The following is a 19,370-nucleotide window of genomic DNA, read 5'->3' as shown; positions in this document are numbered from 1 at the left end:
GATGGCAACAGGTTTGGTTTTTTCTTTTTGGTTTCCTTCCGAGGCACCTCTGGGTAAACTTGAGCTGCCAACCCTTTGGTGAGCAGTTGAGCACTTAACCTTTTGCACAACCCCAGGACTCCACAGCAGAGTAGGCTGGGCCCTAAACCTCATGCCTTCTGAATGGTATCTTATAAAGGGGAGTACAGACACAGAGAGAGACACACACAGAGGGAAGACACCATGTGAAGATGGAGACAGATGCATGCACAAGCCCACCTACTGCCAGCAGCTACTAAAAGCTGAAAGAAACAAAAAAGGAATTTCCCCTAGAGCCAATGATCTGAGTTCAAACTTCTGGATTCCTGAACTGCAAGAAATTAAATTTCTGTTCTTTAAAGTCATCCACTTGTGGTATATGTTGTTACGACACCACTAGGAAACTAAGACATCTGCCTTCAAGCCCCCTCCCTTCCAGAATAACTATTCAAATGCATAAATCTGATCATGTCAGTGCCCGTAACAACAAAAAAAAACATAGCAAACAGATAAATGAAATTTTCAGTAACCTCTGTCCTAGCCTGAACCAATATTACTCTTTCACAAAAGAAATTGTGTATAAAACCCCAATCACTAAAACAGAAGTACAGCTGCTCTAGTGGAAGTGCAGGGAGGGGGTGGGTCCTACCCAGCCAGCCGAAAAAAAAGCCAAACCCATTGCCATCAAGTCAATTCCAACTCATAGCGACCCTAAAGCGACCCAGTCAGCAGGGCAGGATCAATACCCACAGAGGCCCCAAACAGTAGAAATTAAGGTGCCCACCTCCTTCACACATGCAATTTAAATAAAAGCAAATACTAAACTATAATACAAAGAATTTATATGTTATGATGAAATGAAGTACTTTTTCTTATAACTGAAAAATTCTGACAAAATCACTTTTCTCGTGTTCTCTTCTTCTTTTTTTTTTTTTTTTTTTGGTGTCCCTGCTTGACACAGCCTGCTTACTTATTGGTTCAGCATAGCTGCTCAGCTTCCCCTTGACCCATTGGACTGCTCAGAACACAGTATGAAAATCGCAGGTTGCGCCGTATTCCAAGGGCCCTTCCAGAGCTACCATTCCAGGACTCCAGGGCTGGCCATAGACATGGTCAGGCGTCAGATGTCACAGGGAGCTCTATTTCCCTGTTTCAATTCTAAAATATGTGTCTCCGATGGCCTCTTCCTCCCCTATGTCATAGGGGTTCCAGTCACTTCTACCCCTCCCTATGAAAGGAAAATTCTGTCCCCCAAATAACAGCTAATTAAACCATATGCTGAGCATCTTTAATTGTATGCCGGGAAGTTTTTCTTGAGAAAAAGCAGGTCTCTAAGCTTCTGCTAGGTGACTTCTGTTTGACCTCAGTTTGCCATCTGGGTGCACTGGTTCCTTGTGAGTGCATAAAACCTTGTTTCTTGGTACATCTAACTGATAATTATAGATCAGTCTGCTTATCGCTTGCTTCTCAGAATTGTTACTTGTTATTTCTGATTAATGGCCCATGTAGGGGTATGATTTGAGTAATTCATATCACAAATTTAGCCCTTACACTGGTAAGAATATGACCTTTTTATGACCACTGGAAGTAAAGCAGCAGTCAGACCTAAACTCCTATCTCCCATGCCATTTTAAACTGGCAAACACTATCTGCTATTTACCTCATTAATGAATAGTAAACTTCGACATATGTTCAATATAAGTTTGTCTAAGAAACTCTTCATTAACATCACACTGACCTGACCAGCAGAGAAGCCACTGATACCAAACACGCCATCCCATCAGCTACAGGTCTTACACATGTCCTGGCTCCTCCTTAGCCCACAGGTGTTAAGCAATTCAATTTAATGAAAAATAGTCAATAATCCAGAAATGACTATTTCGTATCTGTTGAGAATACTGAGTGTATGCGGAAAAAGTGGTAGCTTCTCCATAGTGGAGAACTCATCACATCCCCCACATACTTCGCCTGGTCCAAGGTAGGCAGGAAAGGGGATACCCTGCTATCTGTTTAAGAAACACCAAGTTTTCCTTCTGGAACCATTTCTCTCAAGCAACTAAAAGTTTGTTTCCAAAAAAATGAAAAACGAATCATTGTTACAGCCAATCATATCATACAGCAAAATTTCTAGTTACAGGAGAAATTATATAAATTTTACAACTAGGATTTCCCACAAGTTGGTAGTTACGGAATAAATACAAGGAAACTAGTGTGAGATATCTATCCATCTTTCAACTGTAAGCCTCCAGGGCAGGGAGGGTGGAGGTATTATTTTACAGGTGTGAAAACTAAAGCTGAGAGAAGTTAACCAGCCACTGATCATAAAGCTAAGTAAAAGTCTGAAGTGGGATTCAAATCCAGGTCTCCCCACCCTATACTTACCATTACACTACAGCTACCTCCAAATAGTCAACAGAGAGCCAGAAGTATGAGCACAAGTATACCATATCCATAGCTCTCTTCTAAGTCTAGGTTAAACTCTTATTGCTTTTGGCCAAAGGCCATTCAAGATTTAGAGAATTAAGGAGAGATACGCAACCCCCAATACTATGGCCCTAAAAACACCCATCTGACCTGGAATTGAAGCCAGTACTGGAGACCACCTTCTAGCCAAACAGCAAGACAAGCCCATAAAATAAACAACACCCAAGAGGAACATGCTCCTTAGAACAACCAATTATATGAGATCAAAAGGACAATATTTGCCCAAAAGCAAAGATAAGAAGGCAGGAGGGGGTAGAAAATCAGGACCAAAGGAAATGGGGAACCCAGGGTGGAAATGGGGAGAGTGCTGACACATTGTGGGGAATGAAGCCAAAGCCATGAAACACTTATGTACAAACTATCAAACAGGAATCTAATTTGCTCTGTGAACTTTCACCTAATTCACAGTAAAAAAAAAAAAAAAAAGATATGCCATCTACAAATATCAGGACTTTCACTTCTGGTAAGTGTCATCTAGACAATTTGGACCAATCCTCTTACTGAGAACTAGACAAGTTTGACAAAAAAAAAAAAATCTGCTTAAAGGCAATGGAGAACTAACAATAAAATGAAGACTCACCAGGCTAAGATCTGGGAAAAGACAGAAATCCAGAGAAAGTGAGCCTGGCATTTGGGGCACCTTTTCTCCTAGAGGTTAGAGACTGAACAGTGTTTCTGACAGACTCAGGGGATTTAGTACATAAAAACTGGAGTCTACAGCTTGACAAAAGAAGGAGGGTACATAATTTAAAAAAAAAACTCTGCACTTTGGGCTTGGACTTCAAAGAGCACCCTTAGTGCTGAGGGTGAACTGGAAATACACCAGTCTTCCCAGAGACTGCAGCCCAGCTTTGAATCATCACAAGCCTTTAAACCGGATTAAGCTTGTCCCAGACTATTAGTGCCTCCAGGCGCCTGGGAGAAGCAAACATACATCCTCTCTAGAAAAAAGAGTATCACCGTAGGCCTCAAATTATTTTTTTAGATACTATGTCTAATACATAATCAAAAATAACCATGAATGCAAAAGACAAGCAGACAAAAAACAGAACCATCAGAAACAAACTACAGGAAAAGACCTAGAAAGGCCCCAGATATTGGAGTTGTCAAAGACTTTAAATAACTGCTTAAGGAGAAAAACAATGTTCATGAAGAAAAACAAATCCAAGACTGAGAATTTTGACAGAGAACTGGAAATGATGAGAAAAGCCACAACAGATTTTTTAAAAGAACCAAATGAAATTCTAGAACTGAAAAAATGCAATAATATAGAAATTTAAAATGCACTGCATGAATTTAACAGATTAGACACAGATGAAAAAAGTTATGGGATATAGGGCAGAAAAAAATACATAAATGAATCAGGGAGAACCAAAAGGATGGAAAATAGAGAAAACAGGATGCATTAGTTTTGTAGCACTGCTGTAATAAATTACCATAAACTAGATGGCTTAAAACAATACAAATTTATTCTCAAAAGTTCTGAACGCCAGAAATCAAGGTGCTGACAGAGCTACACTCCCTCCAAAGGATCTAGGGGAGCAGACATTCCTTGCCTCTTCCAGCTTCTGGTGGCTCCAGGACATTCTTTGGGCTGTGCTGCATCATTCCAATTCTGCCTTCTCTTTTATCTCAAAGCTCCCTCTGCCTCGCTCTGATCAGGATACATGTGATTGTATTTAAGGACCACCCAGATAATCCAGGAGAAACTCCTTAACTTAATCACATCTTTGTCACATAAGGTAATATTCACATGTTCCAGGAATTAGGGAATAAATACATCCTTTTTGGGGGGGGGCGGGGGCAGGGAAGGTGGGGAGGCGGTCACCATTTACCCCACTATACAGGGTCAGAGACATAGAGGAAACAGTGACACAGAGTCCCCCAAAAAGGAGAGAAGACAGAATGGGACAGAAACAGTATTAGATAAATAAAGGTTGAGAATTTCCAAAGCTGATGAAAAGCATCCATTTGCAGACTCAAGGAGCCCTATGAACTCCTAACAAGATAAATAAAAAGAAATTCATAGTTAGACAAGTTATAGTAAAACTCCTGAAAACTGAAGATAAACATAAAGTGAAAAAAATATCTTTAAATGAAAAACAACCAGAATGACAGCAACTTCTCAATAGAAACAATAGAATCTAGAAAACAGCAGAACGATATCTTTAAAGAGCTGAACAAAAATAAGTAACGAGCATTAAAGTCAAAGAAGACATTTTCAGACAAAAACACAGAATTAAATTACTCAATAACAGTAGAAAAATAACAAAGGGAAAAATACAATTAAAGTGTTCTGATTTTCTTGCTGTCTGGGAAATGGAAAAGGAACCAAATAACGTTAGACTTTGTTAAATCAAGGATGCTATTGCAATCTCTAGGGTGGCCATTAAGAGTAGTAAAAGATTACATAACTTCCAAGTTATTGCCCAGGGCAAAAAAAGAGAATGAAAACAACAGCCAACGAAATCTAACAAAAAAAACAGGTGAGCCAAATAGAAAAATGGTAGACTTAAACCCAAACTAACAAAGACTAACAGACTATATATAAAACTAAAACTTCACATACATATATACAAAAATATATCTTTACATACTTTTATAACTTGTCCATACATAAATGCGGAAACCCTGGTGGCATAGTGGTTAAGTGCTATGGCTGCTAACCAAAGGGCCGGCAGTTCCAATCTGCCAGGCGCTCCTCGGAAACTCTATGGGGCAGTTCTACTCTGTCCTATAGGGTCGCTATGAGTCGGAATTGACTTGACGGCACTGGATTTGGTTGGTTTTTGGTTATATATAAATGCAAATATACATTTTAAAACACACATGAGGATTTAGAAAGACTGAAAGTAAAGGAATAGCAAAGAAATACCATCTAATCTTGAATTACGTCAACTAGAAGAACTATCTTATCAGACAAAGTAGACTTAAAAGCAAAAAAGTATTACTAGGATACCAGGAAGGGAGAACTATTTTAATTTTTTATGTACTTAATCACAGAACCCTAAGGAGAAATAGAAAATCCACAATTACAATGGGAGATTTCAACACATTGAACGCTCTGATAGAACAGATGTGAAAAATTGGTTGAAGACAAAAGGCAAAGATTTCTTAAACTAAGTGTTCTGTAATAGATGATTTCAAATAAACAAGTACCAAAGTTAAATATAAAAAGTTAAGATTTAAATGATTTTTTCTGTAAATAACTACACATTTATTTAATGGGATTGGGAAAAAATAACCCTGAATAATTACTTTAGAAGGAAAAAAAAAAACATTGCTGTTGAGTTGATTCCAACACATGGCAACACGGGAAGCATAATATATTGCATTTTAAAAATAAGTTAAAAGCAGTATAGTTTTAGTGTAGGGACAGGTAATTTTTAGATGTGATTTCATAAATGAAGTCACTTGACCTACCCAGAAAATAGGGAACCGGTTCTAGCAAGCTCCAGAAAAAAAAAAAACCAAACCTGTTGCCATCGAGTTGCCCCATACAGTTTCCATGGAGCACCTGGTGGATTTGAACTGCGTACCTTTTGGTTGGCAGCCATAGCTCTTAACCACTACGCTACCAGGGCCTCCGAAAACTCCAGAAACAATTTTAAATAGGATATCTACTGGAAGCAACATGGTGGATGGAATTCAACCATAATCTCTGTTCCTCCTCCCCTAGCCCCATGTTATCCCTATGATTAGATTACATTAGATGGCAAAGATTAAGGGATTTGACAGATATGAGAAAGACTCCCAATCTGTTGACTTTAATCAAAAGAGAGATTAGCCTGGGTGGGCTTGACTTAATCAGTTACAAGTCCTTTAAGAGAGGGCTTAGCTTTTCTGAAGTCAAAGACTCCCTCTTGCTGGTCATGAAGTAGCAAGACACCATGAGTTCTACAACCATGTTGTTGTTAGGTGCCATCGAGTCGCTTCCGACTCATAGCGACCCGATGCACAACAGAACTTAACACTGGCGGGTCCTGCGTCATCCTTACAATCGTTGTTGTGCTTGAGCTCATTGTTGCAGCCACTGTGTCAAACCACCTCGCTGAGGGTCTTCCTCTTTTCCGCTGACCCTGTACTCTGCCAAGCATGATGTCCTTCTCCAGGGACTCATCTACAACCGTAAGGAAGTTAATTCTGCCAACAACTTGAATGAGCTTAGAACTAAATTCATCCCTAGTTAATCCTCCAGATAAGAATGCAGCCTGGCTGCCATCTTGATTACAGCTTTGTGATACACACAGCAAAGAGCCTAGCTAAGTCGTGCCTGGACTCATGACCCATGGAAACTGTGAGATAACAAATGGGTGTTGTTTTAAGCCACTAAATTTATAGTAATTTGTTAAGCAGCAAGAGAATTCTAATACAGCAATACTATACCTTATTAGGTTTGTTGTGTAGAGACAAAACTTCTATAAACTCATGTTGTACTAGGAATTACACTGAATTTCCTCATTATCTAATTTAAACCACAAAACTTATCCCCCATTTAGAGATGAGGGAAATGATGGCCAAAGAAAAGAAACAACTTGTCCAAGGACACACAACAAGCTAATGGCAGAACTGCAAGTAGAACTCAAGCCTCCTAATTTTTGGTGCTCTTTCCAATTCCATCACCATCCTGCTTGAGATGGGAGCTAGGGAAAGAGAGTAGGGTGTTAGGTTGGAGAAAGTGGTGGGAGAGAATAAAATCGCTTGCTGCCAAGTTGACTCCAACTCATGGCAACCCCGTATGTGCCAAAGTAGAACTGTGCTCCATAGCATTTTCAATGGTTGGTTTTCTAGAAGTAGATCACTAGGCCTTTCTTCCAAGGTGCCTCTGGGTGGAGTCCAACCTCCAGCCTTTCAGTTAGCAGCCGAGCGCATTAGCGGTTTGCACCACCCAGGGACTCCAATAGAGAAAAAGCTGATGTAAACAGTGAGGGCTAGGCAAGTTTCTTGACTATGTCTTTGCTATCCAAAACCCAGGAGCAGCGGGGGGCCGGGGAGGGGGGGAAAGGGGTTGAGGTGCTGAGCCCTAAGGAACTTCGTGAAAACACGGGGCAGGTAGTATTACAGGACCAACACATACACACCAGATACATTTAAAAAAAAAAAAGGAACAAAGGCAAACAAATTTCCCATCAGAATCACTGATATATGTAATTCCACCCTTTGCATCTCATTCCTTTGGCTTAAGGCCCAAATGCAAATAAATCTACTGAAGAAGGTAATAGGTAAGCCTTCAAAGTTATTTATTCCTCACCATGGGTGAGAACATCAGAGACAGAAGGAGAGACACTGGAATCCTACTTGCAGTGGGAGATTCCACCACATAGGGAAAAACACACATGTATAGAGGAGGGGTTGGGAAAGGGATGGCAGAAACAACTTCGTCTTGGTTCCAACTCTGCCCTAGCGCTGGTTTTACCCAACCCAGCTCACTTCTGTTTCTCTGCCACGGAATGCCCTCCCTCCCTAGTGACAAGTTGTTGTCGTTGTTGTTGTTAGTTGCCATCAAGTCAGTGCCAGCTGTGGCTACCCCCATTGCATACCGTAGAACTGCACTCCCTAGGGTTTTCCAGGTTGTGATCTTTTGGAAGAAGATTGCCAGGTATGTCTTCCACAGCACCTCTGGGTGGATCTGAACCACCAACCTTTCAGCTAGTAGTCAGTTGCATGCTTAACCATTCGCACTACCCAGGGACTCATTCAGTGGTATACCAAAAACCAAATCCACTGCCGTTGAGTCCAACTCACAGCAGCCTTATAGGTCAGAGCAGAGCTGCCCCATAGGGTTTCTAAGACTAATCTTTACAGAAGCAGACTGCCTGCCACATCCTTCATGCAGCAGATAGTGGGTTCGAACCGCCAACCTTTCAGTTAGCAGCTAAGCACTTTTACCACTGCGTCATCAGGACTCCTTATCCAGTGGCATAGGTACTTAATAAACGTTTCTTAAATCTAAAAATCCCTAAGCTCCTATGCTCCAGCAAGGCCATGGAAACTCTTCTGAGAGGAGAAAATATTTGGAAACAGCAGGGAATGTGGAAAAATTCTTTCCTTTACACTCACACTACAGAGTAGTGTTAAAAGCCCATTTGCTCTGAGGCCAGTCTGCTTGGATTTAAATGTGGCTCTACCACTTTTTAGCTGCGCAACCTCAATTACTTAAAACTTCCTTATGCTTCCATTTCCTCTGCTGGAAACAAAAACAAAAATAGGAAAATAATAGCTTCTATCTCAGAGGGTAAGGAGCCCTGGTGGCACAGTGGTTAAGCACTCGGCTACTAACCGAAAGGTTGGTGGTTCGAACCCACCAGCTGCTCCACAGGAGAAAAATGCAGCAATCTGCTTTCATAAAGATTTACAGCCTTGGAAACCCTATGGGGCAGTTCTAATCTGTCCTATAGGGTCCTTGAGTCAGAATAGACTTGACTGCAGAGGGTTATCTCAGGGGGTTGGGATGACTATGTAAGATAATCACACACAGTACTTGGCAGTGTCCTGACACACAGTACCAAAAACCAAACCCATTGCCCACAAATCAATTCCGGCTTACAGTGACCCTACAGGACACAGTAGAACTGCCTCATAGGGTTTCCGAGGAGCAGCTGATAGATTCGAACTACCAGCCTTTTGGGTAGCAGCCAAACACGTAATCACTGCACCAGCAGGATCTGACACACAGTAAGTACTCTACAAATGTCTGTTGTTGTTATTGTTATCAGTCATTGGCTGTAGGAACTCACTGACCTAAGTAAATATCTTCCCCTCCTTCAGCCACAGTCTGTTAGCATCCCAGACTTGAACATTTCTTTACTTTTTGAACAAAGAGGATCAACCCATGTTAATGATTTTTTTAAATCAACCAGCAGAGTGACTGATTAAACTGACCCATTCATCCCGTCCAAGTATGAAACTGGGATAGTTAACAATTCAGTCTAATTTGGTAAACACAGCTCTGTGCTTACCTGGGGATCAGGAGGGGGTTTAGAGATAGAAATAAATACAGTGCTTGCCCTTAAGACGCTCAGTCTTGTCTGGAGAAAACACACACACACTCTAATTGCAATAATTAATTACAATAAAAAAAATTTTTTCAATCAAGCTGTTAAAGTGCTACACGAGAAGTACAAGCCACATGCTACTAGAGATGAGGAAAGAAGTCAAAGGAGCATGGACTAGGGTTAAGAGGATCTCAATTTGAATTCCGCCTTCCATCCTTACTAGAGGTGTGACCTTCAACAAATTACCTAAAATCCCTAAACCTCAGTCTTATCAGCAATTCGAACCAGGGCTTCGAACCAGTTCATTCCAGTTCACCCCTGAGAAATTTTCATTTCTAACAAGTTCCCAGTCAATGCCAATGATTCCACCCCAGATATACTGGATCAGAATCTACATTTTAACACCTTCTTATGTCATCACGTAGGGGATCTTGTTAAAATGTAGGAGTGGAATCACGTGCGTCAGCTAAAAACTTCTTAGAAATGCAAATTTCTCAGCAGAAGTTCAAACCAGAATGAGCCAGTTGGAAGACCTGGTTCAAACCCACCTTTTCTCCTGTAAAGATTTCTGCCTAGAAAACCCTATGAGGCAGGTCTCCTCTGTTACACAGGGTGGCTATGAGTCAGAATCAACTCCACAGCACACAGCAACAATAACAAAAGCAGTAAAGTGAGACAATATGTAAAGAGACCTGGAACACAGTGTTGTTATGTACTGTAAAGTCAATTTTCGACTCATAACAACCCCACATGACACAGTAAAACTGCCCCACAGAGTTTTCTAGGCTGTAATCTTTTACAGGAACAGATTGCCAGGTCTTTCCTCTGCAGAGCAGCTGGGTGGGTTTGAGCCCCCAACCTTTTGGTTAGCAGCCAAGTGCTTAAACATTGTGCCAGGAGGGCAGGAACATAGTAAACTACAAAAAAAAAACCAAACCCATTGCCATCAAATCCATTTCAACTCATAGCAACCCTAGAGGACAGAGTAGAACTGCCCCATAAGGTTTCCAAGGAGCAGTTGATGAATTTGAACTGCCGACCTTTTAGTTGGCAACCAAGCTCTTAACCACTACACCACCAGGGAACATAGTAGATACTCAAAAAACATTAGTCCTCATGCCTTTGTTTCTACTGAGGCAGGATAGAAGACTTCATAAAGAAGGAGGTCTCAGATGTGGGTTTTGAAGGTTAAGCAGGAGTTCAAAAGGAAGAAATGAGGGGGAAAGCAGAATGAGCAGAACAGATGTCATCAACGAACCCCACAGGTGGGTTGGGCAAGTGGCTTAACCTTTTTGAGCTTCAGTTTCCTCATTTGTAAAACAGGGATAATAATAACTAATAATAGTAGCTACTTCACTGGATTCCCACAGGAGTTAAATGAGCTAATGTGTGTATGGCACTTAGCACAGTGCCTAGTATACAGTAAGGACTTCATAAATACTAAACTGAGCTAGTGAATACACATAGCTCCTAAGTTCAAAAAGAGTTCAGAGGCCCCACCACTAGTTAAGGCATCATGACTTCTCTGTGTCTGACCTAGGAAACCGCAGCGGTAAGTTTCTAAAACAAATAGCCTTTGTTGGCCTGTTCCCTGGGCAAATTTAACCTTCCACCGGAAATGTACACCCTCACCACCTGAGCTGCAGCTAACAGCTAACTTTTGAGAGATTGCCAATGGTTCACTGATGAAGAAGGCAATAAAATAAATGACTTCCTGCTGGCAGGCCAGCGTAATTATCCTAAAGTAGGAGAAAGGCAGATAGAAGCAGGTGGCTTTCTGCAGGTGTGGCCTCAGTCCAGTGCTGCAAGAGTTCTGAGCAGACAGTGCAGTTGCTGTTTCCTTCCCACCAGAGGCAAAGGCCAGAGGGCGAGCAGCTAGAACCAGCTCTGAGTCACGATGCTGGGGGTGTCTGAAGATTCATCACTCTTCAAGCACCTTACAGAATGTGAGCAAAGAGGCTGACAGTTCCCAGGGTAGAGGACTCAGGAGTCAACCACCGTCACCCACCTTCTAGGACCTCTTCTTATGGCTGCACCCTCAGACGGAGAGTGGAACTGTCAGGAACAAATGGAGCATTTAGGCCAGACAGACAGAGTGGGCAATTCAGGTACCAAAAAGGGGCCCCAGTGGCCACCTAGAAGCCTGGGCAACTAATGACCTGCATCACAAGCCTTGGTCCCACTTCAAGACTTTTATGCTTGCTGCTGTTCCCTCCTCCTTAAACGTTCATCTTCCTTTTCAATATCCAGTGTCTCAATGTTCATGATCTCAACTTTTATGACACCTCCTTAGAAAACCCTTCCTGGACACTCCCTCTTCAAATTACCACCCTAATCTACCAGCAATCCTGTCTCATACCTTGTTTTCTTTTATCATACAGTTTTCATAAAGTAAAATGAGCTCATTTGTTTCTTTGGTTGGTTTTTTGGGCCATCTTTGCCCACTCAAATACAAGCCCAAAATGAGCGGAAGCCTCATCTCTTGTCTATTGCTGTATCCTTAGCACCTATTACTGTGCGTGGCACACAGAAAGTGCCCGATAAATAGAAGGTCAGTGAAGGAATGAATACCGACAGACTGAGGAACTTCACATTTAAACTCAACTCCTGGAACTTAGTTGGGGGAGGAGCTGCAGAGAGAATCCTCATCTCTACAGAAATCCCAATGTCCCTGAAAGTCAACAACCCTATCTCCAAAATAAAATGACATCCTCTGATTTGATGGTTATCTAGGCTTTCCATACACTCAGTAAGGATTAGGGGGGCCTCTTTCTTTCACAGCCTACCCTATATGCACCAGTCAGAGGAGGGCTGGCCTTTCAAAATGAAGCCCTCTGGCATTCCCTCTCACTGGCTTGCCTGGGCTGGTGAGGCCAAATCAAGTTTAGGTTCCCTGGGCTCATGAGCTGCATACTGAGGTGGGTGTGTGAAGGTGGGGCTGCTGCCCAGGGTGTAATCTTTCTTTCTTTGTTCTCAGAAAAGAACAGAGGCTGATAAAAAGGGGAGGGGGGCGGTTGGGTTTCTTATGCCAAGTCCTGTATGAGAAGGCCAACCTGGCCTCACATTTACCCTTGGGAAACAGTTCTCCTATTGTATAATAATGCGCCTCAAACATTTACCAACCCAGCACAGAATCCACTTTACCAGGGACCTTTGTTCCAAAGAAAGGCCCAGAGGAAGGAATCGACAGGACACAAATTATCAAAAATATGAAATGAATCAAACTGGAAGCCCTTCCAACGATCCAAGGTCCCTGAGGAGAGCTCTGTTCTCTGTTCTCTTGCCCCTATTCCTCCAGCTGGCCCCTGTCTCATGCAAAAATCCCAACAGGCTAAAGATTTGTTCCCTGATGGAGTTTCTATCTGCTGTACTGTGAATGGAAAAACACTAGGATATTTCAAAGAGATTAGAACACAGCCAGAGCTGTTCAAGACAGCATGTACCATCCAACCCAGCCAATCACAGAGTCTTAGAAATCAACAGAGCCAGGAGAGGAGAAAACCCAGGCCAAATCCACAGCATCTTGTTCTAGCTACGACCATCCATCATTGTTACTTGCTGTGACTAAGTGCCTGCTGTGTCTGGGCTGACAAAGGAGACTCCCCATGAGATGAGCTGTTGGGAGGCTCAGTGGTACAGGCTTAAAGAGCTTTGGGGCAATGCTACCCCTGCTTCACAGTGTGATCCTGGACAAGTCAGTCTCCAAAAGCAGCCCTCACTGTGTATGGTAGGCAGAACAATGGCCCCCCAAATGTATCCAGGTCCTTCCTATTCCCCGTGAATATGAAAAGGGACGAATGACTCAGAGGGCGGAGCCATGAGAACAGAGGCAAAAGTTAAGGACTTTGAGATGCAGAGATGAGCCTGGATTATCCAGGTGGGCCCAATCTAATCACGAGTCCTTAAAAGTAGAAGAGGAAGGCAGAAGAATGGATCAACAAGAGGTGACATGAGAAGAACTCGACTTACTGTCTTGGCTTTGAAGATGGAGGAAGGGAGCTGAGTCAAGGAATGTGGCAGCCAGTAGAAACAGGAATGGCCGTCAGTTAACAGCCAGCAAGATAACAGGGACCTTGGTCTTACACCTTCAACAAACTGAATTCTGCCAACAACCCAAATAAGCAGGAGTCCCTGGGTGGCACAAACAGTTAAAAAATTGGCTACTAACCAAAAATCTGGTGGTTCGAACTCCCCCAGAGGCACCTCGGAAAAAAGCCCTAGGGATCTGTTTCTGAAAGGTCACCGCTATGAAAACCCCATGCAGCACAGTTCTACCCTGCAACACATGGGATTGCCATGAGTCAGAATCAACTCAAAGGCAACTGTTCTGGTTTTGGTCTGCATTCTCACCTAGAGTCACCAGAAAGGACGGCAGTCCTGCCAACATCTTGATTTTAGACTGATGGGGCCCGTACCGGTCTTTTGACCTACAGAACCATAGGATGATAAACGTGTTTTGTTTTAAGCCACTGGGTTTGTGGTAATTTGTTATGGCAGCAATAGAAAACTAATGCACTGTGTGATCTGAACAAGTCACTCTTTCAAATTGGGCCTAAGCTTTCTCATCAGTCATTTGGGGAGGGTAGACAAGGTGATCTCTAAGGGTCTGGCCAGCTCTCACCCTACCTTCCCCCCAGTGGCCTGTCCCCAGTTTTAGCATGGTCTTGGGTTGAAGACTCCTAAAAAGAAAAATAGAACAGTGTGAGGGGAGGAGATAACTCATTTAAAAAAACGCCCCAAGCTGTTTCCTATGATGCCACCCAGGACACTGACAAAGAAAGGCCTCCTGTTTTGCCACTTGCTATTTGCTTGATCATCTGCAGAGAAATGAAGTGGCAAGTCTCTGGGACAGCAAGATAGAAGCTGCATGATGAACCATAGAGGCTGTCCAGAGGGCTGACTAGAGAAGAGTTCTCAGGCCTTGTGGAAGTGAGGTGCGAAGTACTGATTATCGATGTCTGCCTGGGGCAAGGGACAAGGAGTAGTGACAAGTGTGCCAGATGTGTGTCATCACTGAAACTGATTTGGGGGCCCCAGTTTATTTTTCTCTCTCTCTCCTTCTGCCTCCTCCATTTCATTCTCCCCTGTCCTATGTAGTGGATCATCAGCAATTCACATGCCCCATCAGCCAATCAGAGTTCAAATCAACAAAATAGGGAAGATGTATTTATACACAGTTTGTCATACTGTGGTGGCTTGTGTGTTACTGTGATGCTGGAAGCTATGCCACTGGTATTTCTAATACAAGTAGGGTCGCCCATGATGGACAGGTTTCAGTGGAGCTTCCAGACTAGGAAGAAAGGCCTAGCAACCTCCAAAAATCAGTCAAAGAAAACCCTATGGATCACAACAGAATTATCCGATACGGTGTTGGAAGATGAGTCCCCTAAGTTGGAAGGCTCTCAAAACACACAGTACTCTCAAAAATGGACTTGGGCATACCAGCAATCATGAAGATGGAGCAGGACCCGGCAACATTTCATCCTGTTGTACATGGGGTCATCACGAGTCAGAGCTGACTAGACAGCAACTAACAATAACCACAATCTACACACTACTTAGCGATTCAGAGTACACAGTTTAGTCACTGATTCTGTCTTCCTGTTTTTTATAAGACAAATAATTATAACTCTGACCTGTTTTATCCCTTGTCTGGCTACCTAATTCTTAGCCTTTACTCCTACATATACTCCAGTATCTCTTGAGGTTCACCTTGTGGTTCCCTAGTGAGTTAGAACGATACTAGGGTCCCTTGTGATGCACTAGTCCCTAGTGGCTGTCAAATTCTCACTTAACTTAAACACAGGTCATCCTGTAAGTAAGCGACAGAGGCAACATCTGAACCCAGATCCCCGAATTCCAATGAAGTTCAGAGCACAGGTTCTGGAGCCAGGTTACCTGGGTCCAAATTACAGCTCTGCCACTACCTGTGTGATCATGGGTGAGTAACTTACCCTCTCTGGACCTCAGTTTCCTCATCTATAAAAAGGAGGCGATTATCGTACTTACGCTTTAGGATTAAACCAAAAACCAAACCCACTGCCTTTGAGCCAATTCCGACTCACAGCGACTCTATAGAACAGAGTAAAACTGGCCCATAGAGTTTCCAAGGAGTGCCTGGTGGATTCAAACTGCTGACCTTTTGGTTAGCAGCCACAGAACTTAACCACTACCACCACCAGGGTTTCCCCTTTAGGATTAACCAAAAAAACCAAACCCATTGCCGTCAAGTCAATTCTGACCCATAGCAACCCTAAAGGACAGAGGAGAGCTGCCCCACAGAGTTTCCAAGGAGCACCTGGTGAATCTGAACTGCTGACCCTTTGGTTAGCATTCATAGCACTTAACCACTACACCACCAGGGTTCCCCCCCTTTAGGATTAACTCATTTAGTCTTTACTAACCCCTTTAGGATTAGTAAAAACTAAATGAGTTAAAATATGTAAAATGCCTTGAATAGTGTCTAGCTCACAGTAAGCACTCAATAATTGTGAAATATGATTACTATTACATCATTCAGGTTACCTGGATTATCAAAGTGGGAGATGCAGACTGTGCTAATGACATTTATTCTAATGACAACACTTGAGTGTGAGTGAAAAAAAAAAAACAAAAGCAAGCAAACCAGTTGCCATCAGTGAACTCCAACTCACGGCGACCCCATGTGCGTCAGAGTAGAACTACACTTCATAGGTTTTCAAAGCTTTGACCTTTTGGAAGCAAATCGCCAGGCCTTTCTTCCAAGGCACCTCTGGGTGAGTGCAACTGCCAACCGTCGGATTAGCAGTTGAGTACTTAACTGTTTGCACCACTCAGGGACTCCATGAATGTGAGTACATGTGCATAACTTTGATATCATTGCCAGTAGTGGCAGTGTAAGACAGGCCAAGATAAAGATCTTTTTTCGAAACTTACTTGAATTGTAAACTTTCACTTAAAGCACAATAAAAAAAAAAAAAAGATCTTCTTTCCTTGGAGATATCTTCTTTGTATGCTGCAATCCACAGAGAAGAAAAAGAAGCAAGTTTTTTAAGCAAGGGTCATAATGTGGCTGAGAAAGCATCTGAGGCTGTGACCTCCTTAATCTGTCACAGTATCCGAACTGGGCTATTCCCAACCACAGGCCCCCAGAGTCTCTAGTTTGGTTTGTGTCTCAGACACTTCACCACAGCTCAGTGATTCACAGGCTGTGCCAGGGAGGGGAATCCCCTGACCTTTCCGCATGGGGCCCACCACCCAGAGGTCAGATTTGATGGAACATGACTCGTAACCCTGAGACAGCTGGAGACAGGAGCTTGCTGCCGGAGAAGCGCTCCCTCTAGGCTTCTTTCTTTGTCACTGTAGAAATACATGATGTCCTGAAGCTCCGCGGGGCTGTCTTGTGTGTGCTCAGAGGGGTGCTGAGTGGTCTGCACAATCCAAGGAGCACATCAAGTGGGCTCAACCACAGATAGACTTACATATATGTTCCACCCCCATTTCCTCATCTTACAGGTGGGATGGTGAGGTCAGAGAGGGGAAATGCCTCAGAGGTCTCCTGACTCCTGGGGAAATGTTCTTCCCACACCCAGGCTAATCAGGCATTCACAGTGACTTCCTGACTGTTTACCGACTGCAGGTACCATGGGTTATAGCAGATACAGAGGTGATGTTCAAGAAACCTTTGACAGTCAACCAGTTGAGTGGCCTCCACCACTACACCTGGAGCTTTCAGGAGTTTAGTATTCACTGTCTATAGACAATGAGAAGGCCCCTGGGAGGTACAAACGGTTTGCACTTGGCTGCTAACCAAATCCAGCAGGACCGAGGGAGAAAGGCCTGGTAATCTGCCTTTGTAAAGATTACAGCCAAGAAAACCCTATGGAGTTCAGTTCTACTCTAACACATGAGATCTCCTAAGTAGGAACCAACTTGACAGCAACAGGTTTGGTTCCGGTTTTAGAAACAGCAAAGTTCTGGGAGGTACAAACTGTTGATGTGCTGAGCTACTAACCAGAAGGTTGGTGGTTTGAAGTGATCCAGAGGTGCCGGGGTAAAAAGGCCTGGCGATCTGCTTCTGAAAGGTCACAGCCTTGAAAACTGGATGCAGCAGTTCTGCTCTTGCAGTACACGGAGTCGCCATGAGTCAGAACCGACTCAACGGCAACTATGCAGCAAAAAACAAGTGAAGCTGCCATGATTAAGAACCCAGCCTGGCCCCTCTCAGTAAAAATGGCCACCCCTGACTTTCATGGAGCACATCTTTCACTCTAGTTAAACATGTATTGAGTGTACACTATTTGCCAGGCCCTGTGTGGAATGCTGAAGATGCCTCAGAGATCAGGACAGATAAATAGTCCCTATTCTCAAGGAATTTACATGTTTGTGAAGGAGGAATGGAGTACAAGAAAATACCACAATTCCAACAATTAAATTATAAGTGAAGAGACAGATACCCCAGAGGAGGAGGGAGCTTGGAAGGAAGGTTTCTCTCCAAGATACTTTTCACACTCCCTTTCTAATTTGCGTTCTGTACACAAAGGTCTTCTTTCCACGTATGGGGAAACGAGGATCGGAGATGCGATGCTCAAATAGCCACAGAGCCAGGGCTGGAACTCCTCACTCCAGACTCCAAACTCCTGGCTCCCTCTACGCGGGGCTGTGAGGACAGATAATCCGCTGCTCTGAGCGGCACAAAGACTCCAACTCCCAGGGCACCACCCAGGCGGGTGTCTCGGGCCGGGGAGCTGAGATCTGACGCCCTGCCTGGAGAGCAAAAAGGTGGCAGAGCGTCTTGGAGGAGGGGGCGCGCTTCCCGACAAGGCAGAAGTAGGGAAGCCGGAGAAAAGTACGTCTCGGTGTGTGTGGGCTTACTCACCAAACTCCGGCCTCCCTGGAGGCCCAAGGTAGCTGGAACTTAGGGGCTAAGAGCGAGAGAAAAGGGGGGCAAAGGAGGGAGCGGGAAATGCAAAAGTGAGGAAGGGGTAGAAATGGGGAGAAGAGAGGGCGAAAAGAGCACTGGGGTAAAAGCACGAGGATTTGGTCCCGAGTCCGTACAGCTCCGCTCAGCCGGAGCCCCACAAACGATACCGGACGATCCCACAAACGATACCGGACGATCCCACTCACCCTAGAGCCACAGGACTGTTTTAAACCCCGCGGGTCCCTCCGCAGTCGGATCGCGACAGGTCCGCGGAAAGTTCCAGGGGCGGGGACCGCCCGCGCGTTTCTCGAGGCCCCCCGGACAGCACCGGCTCCAGCAGCGGGAAACAGCCCCTAGTCCAGGAACCCCAGCCCCTACCAGCGCCCAGACCGTGGCCGGGCTCCTCCGAGCCCCGGGTATGCGGGAGCGCGCAGGCGAGCGCGGGACGCACGGCTCCCGACTGGGCGCGCTCCCCTCGAGTGGCTTAGGAATGCGCGGCTGCCAGGAACCGCCCCGGAAAGCCGGGCCCCGGGTCCGGGTAAACCGTGCTCAGCTCCTCCCCTGACTTCCCCGCGGGTTGGGAGGAAGAAAGCGGCCAGCTAGGAAAAGAAAGCGAAAAGTCTCGGGTTCACCTCTCACTCTCCACAGACTCGCCGTGTGGCCTTGGGCAAGCGGTTTTGCCTCTCAGAGTCTCCGCTCTTTGTGTTGTAAACCGATGGGGTTGGCCTAAAATGTGTCCTACAAGATCCTTTCCAGCTGTAGTCTGTTCGTGGGAAAATACAACAAACAGATTTGGCTGGAGCAGTCGGGACTTGGCGTTCCTGCTTTGCAACTCACTGGGGGGCAAGATCCTTGCCTCTCTGACTCTTTCATTCTCTGAAAATTGTAAGGTTAAGGTCTTTGAGTGGTGCAAGCATTTTGCTATCTGCTACTATGAGTCGGAATCGACCCGACGGGAATGAGTTTGGTTT

General features: G+C 44.2%; 1 protein-coding gene across 3 annotated transcripts in view; it reads right to left on the bottom strand.

Annotated features, from left to right (window-relative positions):
• SMIM3 (small integral membrane protein 3) overlaps nt 1-18,875 on the bottom strand; it is a 53,039-nt gene extending 34,164 nt beyond the window's left edge. For 2 of the 3 annotated variants that reach the window (XR_010319792.1, XM_064278377.1), the window contains exon 1: nt 18,606-18,875. The gene's annotated coding sequence lies outside the window, so the exon portion shown is untranslated. The remainder of the gene's footprint in view (nt 1-18,605) is intronic. The other variant, XM_010591940.3, reaches the window with a different exon arrangement.
• Nucleotides 18,876-19,370: the final 495 nt, after the last annotated feature.

Source organism: Loxodonta africana, chromosome 2 (assembly GCF_030014295.1).
Source record: "Loxodonta africana isolate mLoxAfr1 chromosome 2, mLoxAfr1.hap2, whole genome shotgun sequence".
NCBI lineage: Eukaryota > Metazoa > Chordata > Mammalia > Proboscidea > Elephantidae > Loxodonta > Loxodonta africana.
This window is presented reverse-complemented; position numbering and strand designations above follow the sequence as displayed.